The sequence below is a fragment of the Gorilla gorilla genome, chromosome 18 (assembly GCF_029281585.2).
Source record: "Gorilla gorilla gorilla isolate KB3781 chromosome 18, NHGRI_mGorGor1-v2.1_pri, whole genome shotgun sequence".
Classification (NCBI taxonomy): Eukaryota; Metazoa; Chordata; class Mammalia; order Primates; family Hominidae; genus Gorilla; species Gorilla gorilla.
Window position 1 is genome coordinate 3,647,512 of NC_073242.2, and position 11,017 is coordinate 3,658,528.

At 57.1% G+C, this 11,017-nt stretch overlaps 1 pseudogene; it reads right to left on the minus strand.

Annotated features, from left to right (window-relative positions):
- Nucleotides 1-1,827: 1,827 nt before the first annotated feature.
- LOC109023117 (interleukin-9 receptor-like) lies at nt 1,828-8,921 on the minus strand (annotated as a pseudogene).
- Nucleotides 8,922-11,017: the final 2,096 nt, after the last annotated feature.

The window sequence follows — 11,017 nt, forward strand, 5'->3', positions numbered from 1 at the left end:
TGCCATACCCGCTGGCCAGACCTTGCCAACCGTCTGAAATAAACTAAGATAAGCAGCATCTGGCCGTAAGTCTTACTAAAGAGAGTTGACTCTGTCACCCACTTGTGCACGAGGCCAGGAGAATGACTGATCCTTACCCCTGGCCTCATTATAATACTAAAGTCCCCACCCAGGTATAGGCTTATCTGCTATTTTCTGATCACGCAACGTATGTGTTAGCACGATTCTTTACTGCATCTGAGTACCCTTCACTCCACCCTGTAGGTGTAACAACATTCACCTAACTCATAAATTATGCATGTCACCCTCAAGACACCACAACGCACTCCCCTTGGTGAGCCAGCCAAGAATCCTTCCTCCTGGCCAACCTTCAGGGCGTAAGACTTAATACGTCTCTTTTCTGCCCAACCTTTAGGGACATAAGATTTAATAAAGCCTTGTCTGGGAAGCTTGCTTGGCCTTGTATCAACTTCTGTTTCATGGGAGCCTAAGAACCTGTAGTCAGGAACACTGCCAACATCTTTATTTCCAACTTTTGGACTTCGGAACTAAGACAAAAAATCTCTGTGGTTCTAAGCTACCCATTTTGTGGCACTTTGTTACAGCAGCCCTAGGAAACAAACGCAGGCACGTTCTGCTCCATCTGCCGCTCTCTCCAGACCACAGCTCTTCCCCAAGCCCACCCCATGAGAGGCTGAGGACAGAAGCAGGACCCTTCACAGGCCACCATCACTGCTGGATGGTCATTTCCAGCACTGACTGGGAGCTCCAGCCTCATCTCTCAGTTTCCAGGAGCAAGTGGGAGGATGAGGACAAGGAGGAATGAGGGCTCTGGCCTCCCAGGAACTGTCCCTGAACCTCTACTCTGCTGTCCATGAAGCTGCCCCTGAGCCTCCACCCTGACCTCAGCCCAGAGCTGCCCCTGAGCCTCCACCCTGCTGTCCCTGGAGCTGCCCCTGAACCTCCACCCTGACCTCAGCCCAGAGCTGCCCCTGAGCCTCCACCCTGCTGTCCCCAGAGCTGCCCCTGAGCCTCCACCCTGCTGTCCCCAGAGCTGCCCCTGAGCTTCCACCCTTACCTCAGCCCAGAGCTGCCCCTGAGCCTCCACGCTGCTGTCCTCGGAGCTGCCCCTGAACCTCCAACCTGACCTCAGCCCAGAGCTGCCCCTGAACCTCCACCCTGCTGTCCCCAGAGCTGCCCCTGAGCCTCCACCCTGCTGTCCCCAGAGCTGCCCCTGAACCTCCACCCTGCTGTCCCCGGAGCTGCCCCTGAACCTCCACCCTGACCTCAGCCCAGAGCTGTCCCTGAGCCTCCACCCTGCTGTCCCCGGAGCTGCCCCTGAGCCTCCACCCTGCTGTCCCCGGAGCTGCCCCTGAGCCTCCACACTGCTGTCCCCGAAACTGTCATTGAGCATCCACCACGCTATCCCTAGAGCCCAGAAAGCCTAGGGCTGGCCAAACCTCACCCCTCACTCCTCCTCTGGCCCCTCTTCCCAGCCATCAGCACTTTGGAACAGCCATGAAGCCCCTTTTACTCTCTAGAAAGGTGCCTCAGAAAGGCACAGAGAGGTCACACCAGGTGGTCATGGTGCCTTACCTGTGTCCACTGGGCCCAGGCTGGCCCTTTAAGGGGATGAGGGCGGAACAGCTGAGAGACCACACCCCTCTTCTCAGAGAGGCCGGGGATAAAGAAAAGGGACAGCGGAAGGAATAACCTGTGGGCAGGATGCTGAGGGTAGAGGCTGCTCCCCACAGGCACTGAGCAGAGGGATCCTTCCTCTCTGAAGCTGCCTCTGAGCCTCCATCCAGACAGGACCTCCGACCACTGCTAAGGGCCCATTCTCAGGAGGTTCAGTCCTAGACAAGGGCTCCGGAGACTTAAGTCCATTTTCCCAAAACGGACATGATTCGTCTGGCAAGTCAGGGACCTAGAACATCCAGGATCGAGCCTTGCTAAGGACGGAAGGGAGTAACATGCCCCGGTGGGGGACGTGGGGGCCCAGTCCTCCTGTGGCAGATAGGCAAGTGGCTGTGCCCTCCACTCCGTACACCCTGCTGGCAGCACATGCTCTGAGCTCAGGTCCCAGTGCCTTCCTGCTCCTCCTCCAGGCCCACAGATTTCAAGGACCCGCTGGGCCACAGGTGAACAGTGCAGTGGCCTCCTGGACGCAGGGCTCCAAGGCTCCTCGTCGGGTGCCAGCACAGTCCTGGCTCAGCAGCACACCAGCCCTGTGGGCCCCCCATCCGAGTCTGGAACAGAGTGCAGGAGGAGGGAGGGGCTCAGGTAGCATGTTCATAACTCATCCGGGGAGGAGCTGCCTCCTTTCTGGCAAGCCCAGCATCCCTCCTCCTCCAGGAAGCCCTCCTGAGAGCCACACCCAGAGGCCAAGCAGCGCCTGTATCTTGGACATTCTGTCTTTCCTCCATGTGCCAGCCCAGCCTCGTCATGGGACCCTGAGTCCCTTCAGGCTCCTCACCACTCCACCAGCACAGGGCCTGGTGCTCACGGCAGCCTGAACCAAGGTACAGATGGTGATATCTGCCCAGGACAGAGCCAACTCCTGACAGCATGTGCCTCAAGGCCTTTCAGCAGCTGCAGAGACTGGGCATTCCCACCACACACACACACACACACACACACACACACACGAGTCGCTGTCAGGACTGGTGACTTTCAAAGCACTGGGCTAAGGCTAGCAGACCTGGATCCTTCTATGGGGCCACAGGAGGCCCCGCCTCCAAAAGGAAGCTGTTCCCTTGGTGAGACCAGGAACCTCCATCCCATGCACAACACACACCACACCCTCCGTCACTGCACTGCTCCCTAAACACACACCACACCCTCCGTCACTGCACTGCTCCCTAAACACACAACACACCCTCCGTCACTGCACTGCTCCCTAAACACACAACACACCCTCCGTCACTGCACTGCTCCCTAAACACACAACACACCCTCCGTCACTGCACTGCTCCCTAAACACACAACACACCCTCCGTCACTGCACTGCTCCCTAAACACACAACACACCCTCCGTCACTGCACTGCTCCCTAAACACACAACACACCCTCCGTCACTGCACTGCTCCCTGGAGACCAACCTATGGCACCAGATCCCCACCCTCGGGTCTAAATACCCCCTGGCAGGTGCCCTCGTTCTCTAGGGAAGGGCTGGTGCCCGCAACAGGATGACAGTCCAGGGGACAGTCACAATCTGTGTCCTGCTCAGCCTTATACTTGGCTGCCCAGGCTCGTGGCGGTCACACCTACCACCTTGGGGAAAGGGGGAGACTCTGCCAAGAGCCAGGTGCCCGATTTATGCTTTAAATTGAACATTTGGACAAAAATCTTGAAAACTAGGCTCCTCATTGAGAGAAAAAAGGATTTTTCTGCATAGTAAGTTGGAGCCCCGGTGTGGAAGGGACATCCTTGCCACACAGGGCCCAGGGATGCCCTAGGGCACAGGGGGGGAAGATCCTGGAGAAGAGGGGTCAGCTTGGCCCAGAACCCAGGAAGGGGCCCTCACTGCTTCTTGTCCTTTGCCCAAAGTGAGAAGTCAGAGGGGAAAAACCAGAGACCATTCATTGGAGCCCTCCCTCTCCCCCTCCTCCCACCCAGGGGGCATGAACCGCCGGCTCAGCAGGGAGGGAAGGGGCTGACGCGACCCCTAAGTTGCTCACTGGTTCCTGGGCTGTGGGGGCCCAACATGGGGGGAAGCGGGGGAAGTGCAGAGCCCACTCCTCAGCTGTGGTGCCAGCCTGCGATCCATAGGGACCAGGGGACAGGGCAGAGCAGGAGCCCAGAGGCAGTGAGAGCCCCCAGGGCAGCGCACATACCACAGACCCTTCCCCACGGCCACAGGACAGACACCTTCGCAGAAGGAGGAGGTGAGGCACATGGTGGGTGCAGACAGCCGCAAACCAGAGGGGACAGAGATAAGTCGTGAGAAATTTACATTTTTCCGTCAACAGTGGAACTGGAGACATGAGAACAAAAAGAAATCAGTAATGGAGAATAAAGCTAGTTTTTCCCCACTTGAGACACAGCATATAAATTGAAATACACTGAATATACAAAAAAGGCTCCAAGTACTAACAAGTTTCCCATACTGGCCGCCAACCCTCATGAAAGCCAACATCTCGGGCAGGCCAGAGCTCTGGGCAACACCTGCCCCCGACGCCCTGCCGTGGTCTCTGCACACACCTGGAAGTTCCCATTGTGCACACTGTAGAGGGGCTAGAAGTACACCGCTGGAGAGGGCACATTCTAGTAGAAGGTTCTCTTCACCCTGAGGCCAGGAGAGGCCAGTCAGAGGCCTGTGGGGACCGAGGTGGCCTGAGGTCACTGCAGAGGCTGAGCTTCCTTCCATCAGCAGGGGGTCCGCCCACCTCGTCCCTGCCACTGCCTCTCTCCCATCTCATCACATCCCAACCCACTGTCAGGGCAGGACCCAACTGGGCCTCCTTGCCTAACGGCCGCATAGAACTGATTTATACTGAGGCGCGCGTCCTTTACAGCATGAGCTGCGATGGTGGGTTCAGAACGGGGAGTTATCAGCTAGATCCTCAGCCCGCAGAGGGAGCCACGCCTCCAGGAACTCTGTCTCTGCCATCAGCATGTCTGTGGCTCCCACCCACCCAGTGTCTCCCTGAGCACCTGACTTGCTGCCAAGGATCCAGTGACCCTCCCACAAGGATGTCACCTGGGGCTCCAACCCAGCAGGTGCAAATAGACCTCGCCAACCTCCCCGCAAGGCTGTGCCCCATTTCCCCACCTCAGGGGTCACTGCTCATATCTCATCCAGTCACACGTTCCCTCTATTTCTCTCCCTAAGACCCTGCAATTCCCTCCACCTTGCTCTATCTCCACTTCTTTCACTGGCTCATGCCAAATCATCTCCCTGTGGGCACCCCACTGGCCCCCATTGGCCCCCAGCAGGTCCCCCATGTCCCCCTTTCCCAGCAATCCATTCCTCAAAACATAAACTAGGTCGTGTTACACAGTTTCACACTTTCCTTTGCTCCAAGGAGAAGCCAAGCACCCTCCCGCTTAGCCCCACCCAACACCCCTCTCCCCACACCCTCTTCCTCACATCCTCGGCCTGACATGGCCCCTGCACTCGCTCTTGTAACCTGACATGTGGTGCATGAGGCGTGATGGTTTATTTAAGGAGGGCCCTTGTCCATCTTGTTCTCTAAGGCATCTGCCAGGGTGAGAAGAGGGTCCTGAACACACCAGATGCCCCAGCTGTCCTTTCGTAGAACATGTGAACAAATGAACAAACCAAGCTCCTCCAGAGGCAGGAGACTAGGACCCCGGGCTCCTGATCTCAGTGACTCTGGGTCTGGTCGGGACCAAGCTGCCCTTATCTTCAGCCTCTGCCTCAGACCCCCCTTCCCTTCTCTCCCCTGGCAACTTGACAACTCTCTAGTGGCCCAGAGTGGAGACTGGAAAAGCCCACCCCATCCAGGACCAGGCAGTGGAGAGGGAAGGGGAGGAACCAGACAAGGGTGGCCCTTGACGGCCCACCCACCACACACTCACACATGCACACAGTCACACATCTGCACACATACACTAACATGTACACTCTTACCCGCTCACACATGTACACACACACACACACACACATCAGCTACCTACCTGGGCGACAACTTGAACAGGAGGTAGGTCGGGCCAGTCAGCAGGAGAAAGATGGACACAGCAACAGGGGTGTTGCCTGGCCACCCCCAGGGTGGGATCAGAGAGTCCGTGGGCAGGAAGGGCCCAGGGCTGTGAGCAGCGTCAGTGCCAGGAGGCTCCCCCCAAACCCACCTGGCAAAGGTGCGCCCTTTAGTGCCCTGGGCCAAAGTGGAAGGTTTGTGATGGGCTTTGGAGGTTTGTGTCACCTGCTGAAGGACCTTGTGTGAGCCACACACCTGGGCCTCACTCTTCCCCTCTGCCACACAATTGTCACCTGCTGAAGGACCTTGTGTGAGCCACACTCCTGGGCCTCACTCTTCCCATCTGCCACATGGTGGGTCATAAGGTCCCTGGGCCGTCTCAGCACTGCAGTGCGCAAGGGTCAGCCCAGCCCTCACTAAGGACACTGAGGTCATGTCCAGCCTCCAGGCAGGAGCACCAACCCTGGTGTGCAGCCCTGCCACCCTCACTGCTAACAGGAGCCACTGACTATGGGTTCCCAGGAAGCCCCATAGTTGGCAAGTATTTGTTTCCTCCCTACAGACCTCAGAGCATCAGAGGAAGGGGGTCAAACTGGGGCATGGCTGCCTCAGGGAGGGGCTTCCAGGAGGCTGAAAGGGTGCAGGGGTGAGGTGATCAGGGGAGAGGATGCCCAACCCAGACTCTGGAAGTGCAGCAGCCATAGCAGTGGCCACCTTGTCTCTGGGGAGGCTGGAAGCACACGGGCTGGTTCCACTCGCTCCACCGGCCTGTGTGACGCTCCTGTGCCCCGTCATCCTCCAGCATGGCCATCTGGACACGCAGCCCGGCCTCATGGATACAGCCAGGGTCCAGCTCAAAGGCTCCAAGTATGAGCCAGGTCACCCCGACGATGTGATCCCTGTGCTGGGCCCACTGTGGGGGTGGGGACAGTTAGCAGGTGCTGAAGGTGGGGCTGGGTCCCCCTCGAGAATACACACACGCACACGCTCACATAACACACACAGGAACACATCTGTGTTCACACAAGCACACTCAGCAGGTTCACGTGCACACACACACGGAGAAGGCACACTCACACACAGACACAGCTGCATTTGCCCACAAATACACATACGCACACACAGGCAAACGTGTCTACAGGCACTTTCACACTCATCACACTTGCATCACACTCATAAACACAAGTGTGTGCACAGAAGCAACTCACCACACTCACACACACACTCATACCTGTAGGCATGCCCATGTGCACTCACGTACACAACCACGAGGCACACACTCACGTACACTTACAAACACGGGCACACTTACACGTGCACACACATAAACACAGGCGCACTGACCCTACTCGCATACACACACGAGGCACACACATGTGCATGTCAGCACGTGTGCACACACACCCCGCTCTAGCTCCTCCCCTCCTCTTCGCTCCAAGGTGACCTCTCCTTATTTACAGTGGGGAGCCTGCCCTGGACTGCTGCTCCCGGGAGGGAGGCCCCCAGGGGAAGCCAGCCAAAGCGTTACCTCCCAGGCCTCCTCCTGCCTCTCGAAGACCATAGTTATAGCTGAGAAGTGTGGTCCTCGGCTCCAAGGCAGGACTGATGCTCCAGGTCAGGATGCAGTGGCCAGAGATGATGTTGCTCTGCAAGTCAGAGTGGCTCCAGCTTCACTGGAACAGAGTGAGTCTACGTAAGGCTGAAGCCCCATGGGTCTAGGTGTGTCAGTCAGCACATCCAAGACCGGGGATCTGAAAGATTCCCAAGGGGCATCGTCAAGGTCCTCTCAGACCAGGCACCTCACTGGGAGACTGGTCCAGAAAACCTTCGGGAGGGACAGGACAGCAACGACTTCCTCTGACCTCTGCAGCTAGACTAGGTGGTTTCTAAATCTTGCTTCCCCTTTCCTTCACAGTCTGCTGCTGGGAGTCCTTCCCAGCATCTTACTGGAGTCCTTCCTGGTATGACCGAAGTGCATTTCACATGACTCAAGTGCCAGCCCCTGCCCCAACTAGCAGCCCTGCATCTTTATTTTCTACAAAACCCTGCCCCTGCAGTCACCACGTGGGCCCTCCCCTCACAGGGGCCAAGCCTGCCCCCAGCCCTGGATCTCACTTGGCTGGGACTGAGAACACTCACTGGGCCACAGGGGTCACAGGCTGCAGGGCCCTGCTCCCAGCCCGCAAGCAGCCAGGATGTTCTTGCCAAAGGGCCCTGCCCCAGGCCTATAGCCGCTGCTCACTGTGTCTCCGGGGCAGGTACTCCGGGTCCACCAGGCTGACCTGCTCCCTCCCAGACACGCATTTGGAAAGTGATGATGAAATTGTCGGACGGCAGGAGCACTGCCTTGGGCGGCAGCACAACGGTGCACTCACTGCCCCGCAAGGTGCACTTACGTGTGCCACCAGGAGCCTGGTTGCTGGAAAGGGCATGTGTCAGCACCACGGGGCTGCTACACTATCCTAGCATATCTGCTGCCATCCTGGGGACCTCACCCTCATCCCTGTCCAGGTGCATGCCCACCTGGCCCTCCAAGCTCACCTGGTGAAGAGGAGCCCGGGGCTGGAGCCCTGTCCCAGCTCTGGGGCAGACCAGTGGCAATCGATCCTGAGAATGTTGTTGGTGAGGCAGGTGGAGGTTCCAGCCCTTGGCCCTGGAGACAGTGATGGTCGGGAGCCCACAGTGAGTGCTTGAGGGCAGAGCTGAGTTGGGGGGTTGCGGGGGGATATGACAGCTGACACCCTAGCAGGGCAGTCACCAGTGAATGATCCCAGAATCTGTCCAAGAAAGCACTGAGAGGCCTGGGAAGTGATGGGCTCTGACCCGTGGTACATGGGCAAGTCAGACCCAGAGAGGCGTCAAGAGGGTGAAGGAAGGGAGACTAAGGTCTGTCCAGGGACTGAAGATAGGGAGGTAAAGGAAGCAAGAATAGAGACTGAGGTCCAGACTGAACCCTAGAGGACATGCCCCAGCACAGTTGGGGCCAAACCTTTCCCTAGGGTCTCAACATCGGACAAACCAGTCTCCCAAACATGCCCTAGTTCTCCACACACCTCATACAGACACTAGTGCCCAGCCCTCACCTCGTCCATCCCCTGAGATAGAGACTCCCGAGCAGACACAGGTGCAGACAAAGGTGCAGGCCAGGAGCCAGGTGCCTATGTCTCGCCTCAGGGCCTCACTCTCCAAGATCCAGCCTGCAAGGGGCTGGGCTGAGGGCCTGTGCGAGCCATCCCTCTCTGGAGGGGTGCTCCCCATGAATTGCTCCCCAGCAGAGTGCTCAGCGGGTCTCCATCTGCACTCACACGGTGTCCTGTGAAAGACGCTGGGCACCACTGCCCAGGGTTTACTGATAAGGAACTGAAGCTCAGAAAGGCCGCTTGACCCAGCTGCAGACTCATGGCTGCAGGGTGTCAGATGCACCCTCAAACTTTGATCCGGACTTAGCCAGGTCTCCACGTCCACCAAGAAGGCTCCTCTCTAGGACGGGCACCCTCTGCCAGCCCATGCCCTGTCCCTGGGCCCAGGCCCCATTCTGCAGGGGGGGGTCAGGATTGGGGGAACCAGCCACTACTTACAACCACCACAGGTGCATTTTCAATGAAAATTCTCACAACAGCTCTGTAAGGAAGAAGCACTGTCCCCATTCACAGGCTGAGTCCCAAGGAGTGAAGCAGGGAAAATGGCTTGCCCAGGGTCACACAGATGGTCTCTATGCATTCTTTTTTTCTTCTCTCTCTCTTTCTTTTTTTCTTCTCTGTCTCTCTCTTTTTTTTTTTTTTTTTTTGAGACGGAGTCTCCCTCTGTTGCCCAGGCTGGAGGCTGGAGTGCAGTGGCATGATCTCGGCTCACTGCAACCTCCGACTCCTGGGTTCAGGTGATTCTTCTGCCTGAGCCTCTCAAGTAGTTGGGATTACAGGTGCGCGCTGCCACCCAGTTAATTTTTTTGTATTTTTAGTAGAGACGGTTTCACCGTATTGGCCAGGCTGGTCTCAAACCCGTGACCTCAAGTGATCCACCAGCCTCGGCCTCCCAAAGTCCTGGGATTACAGGAGTGAGCCACCATGCCCAGCCTCTATGCATTCTCTCTCCCTTTTGTCTCCTTAAATAAAGACCCATCCCAGGATTCTGCCCCAGGAAGGTGGACAAATGTGGCAGCGGGGTATCGATGCAACAGACAGCACTTCCAGAGCTCTGTTGTACCCCTGTTCCAAGATGCCTCCAAGCGAGAGTACACCAGAACGGCAAAGCCCTCTATGCTGGAGTGTTAGGCCTGAGCCCCAAGATTCCTGGGGTAGCCAGAGGCTGGCTGGAGATGAGGGGCTGGGTGTCAGGGAGCTCTTGAGTGTGGGAAGGCTACTGATGCCCTATCACCCTATTTGCAGCTCCAGATGATACACCAATAGCTTCTAAGCAGGAAGCAGGGCCAGCCTGGTTACACAAGACTGACTAGTGTTAAGGAGGAGAACAAAAACAGACATACACACAGACTACAGCATGCATGCCTTGTTTTTCTTTTTCTTTTTTTTTTTTTTTTTGAGACAGAGGCTGGAGTGCAGTGGCACCATCTTGGCTCACTGCAAACTCTGCCTCCTGGGTTCCAGTGATTCTCCTGCCTCAGCCTCCTGAGTAGCTGGGATTACAAGTGCGCACCACCACTCCCAGCTAGTTTTTGTATTTTTAGTAGAGACAGGGTTTCACCATGTTGGTCAGGCTGGTCTTGAACTCCTGACCTCATGATCCGCCCGCCTCAGTCTCCCACAGTGCTGGGATTACAGGCATGAGCCACCATGCCTGGCCCAGCATGCACGCTCTTAAGGAACTCACACACTCTCAACAGGCAGTAGGCACTACTCTAATCCCACTCCTGCAGCCTACCCAGGTACCCACAGGACAGTTCCCTGTTAAGACTGATGATCGGGAAGGCTCACCCTTCCCTAGAATGGAGCGTGCAGTCTGGCACCACTGGCCACAACATGAAACACCGTGGCAAGTTCTCTGCAGCAATGTCTGTCCCTTCTTGCAGCAGTTACTGGAAAGGTAGGAATGGGGAAGACAGTCAGCCTGCTCTTGAGATATGTGAGGGCAGGGTTGGAGTGACCACCAGGACCTGGGGGAAGCACAGGCACAACGGCCACAGCTGAGAGCTGACCCAGGCCCCAGGATGGACAACCACTGCCCCAGCAGTGGAAAAACACCCACATCGGTGTAGAATCAGGCCAGGCCAGCCACAGGCTAACCCAGGAGCCGATGGCTTGAGAGCAGGGAGTGGGGTGGCTCCAAGCTCAGCAGTCCTTATTTCTAGAAAGGGAGAGGGGATGGTAGGGCAAGACCCACATGTGACACCTGAGAGC